This window comes from Sinocyclocheilus anshuiensis, unplaced genomic scaffold (assembly GCF_001515605.1).
Source record: "Sinocyclocheilus anshuiensis isolate Anshui unplaced genomic scaffold, SAMN03320099.WGS_v1.1 scaffold319, whole genome shotgun sequence".
Lineage (NCBI taxonomy): Eukaryota > Metazoa > Chordata > Actinopteri > Cypriniformes > Cyprinidae > Sinocyclocheilus > Sinocyclocheilus anshuiensis.
The window spans coordinates 112,151-113,385 of record NW_015552566.1 but is presented as its reverse complement, the minus strand read 5'-3'; the positions used below and the strand labels follow the sequence as shown (position 1 = coordinate 113,385).

Sequence of the window (1,235 nt, the reverse complement as noted above, 5' to 3'; positions counted from 1 at the left end):
AAAAAAAAAAAATGCACTGACAACTTATTACTTACAATCTAATTTATAAAGGCTAATCTTATTAATAATAATGGACTAATCATAATAATAGATAATATTAATAAATATACTACATCATTGTACAAAGACCAGAGGTCTAAATTTGAATCCTTTATCGTTGCCAGTGTTTCCTGCGGAGTACAATGCAACCTATTGTGTTGTTTTAAGCCTATTTATAGTCGTAGAACTGTATGATGACAATGTGCGAGTATTTATAGACAAAGCTCGACTCGGAAGCAGAATACCCTCGACTCTCCCCACCTCCTTTCCTTCATTCTCTTTCAGCGACCCAGATATGTTGTGCGCTTTTTGGCACCGACCATTAATGGTCCGAGCGCGCCCAGAACGTAGGCCTAGTCTAGGCTGTCGAGCCGTAATGAGTTGATAAGCTGCACAGCAGAGTAGAAATATTAGGGGGAAACTACTCTCATGTTATAGTGAAAGGGTTAAGTGCTGCGGATAGGAGGTTAGGGAGGATGAGAGTTTGGACGCCCAGCCACTTTGGCAGCAGACAGCCCTTTGTCCAGCAACCGGCGCCTGTCGCCTGCCTGCCGGCAATGCAGCTTCCCCTCATCCGCGTACAAAGGGACAGATCCCGAGAGTTACAGCTCCTAATTAGAGATCCCCCCTTGTTTCTCTTCTTTTCTTTCTCGTGCTATAACCACAAGCCCTCGTTTTCATTAAGGGGCCATTGTTAAACGCTGTTATATTCAATTAACAGACCGAACAACGCAAGCTAACTCTTTGTCAAAACTAATCAGTCAATGACCAATCAATAGACTGCGATGACAAGCAATTACGGTTCTGGTACACGACAAAAACCAGCCAAGTGTTTACATATTTAGCTTTAAGTCACCCAAATCTGAAAGTGAGAAGGACCGAATCTTAAGCACGCAGGCCGAAAGTGACATTAAGCGTAGAAGCCAATTACTAGTTGTTTCTTTTATATTAAGTGAAAAAACCAGACAAAAGGACCATTGACAACGTCGGGTTGGTCACAGTCCAACTCACAGTCGTCTGGGTGAGTTTTTATCTGATCTGCAGAAGCTGAAACTGAACACTGAGAAGCTTGAAAATCTATGAAGGCACTGAGGGGTTGAAATGATTTGTTGCTGATATCATTCAATTCTATGAGCCCCAGAAATACAATGTAAAAAAAAAAATTGAGCTGGATGTTTGCTCCCTCAGCTACAGAT

At 41.9% G+C, this 1,235-nt stretch overlaps 1 protein-coding gene across 1 annotated transcript in view; it reads left to right on the top strand.

The window, feature by feature from the left end:
* The window catches only part of tbx2b (T-box transcription factor 2b), an 11,891-nt gene that overhangs the window by 10,155 nt on the left and 501 nt on the right, over positions 1–1,235 (top strand). The gene's annotated exons all lie outside the window — the stretch shown is intronic.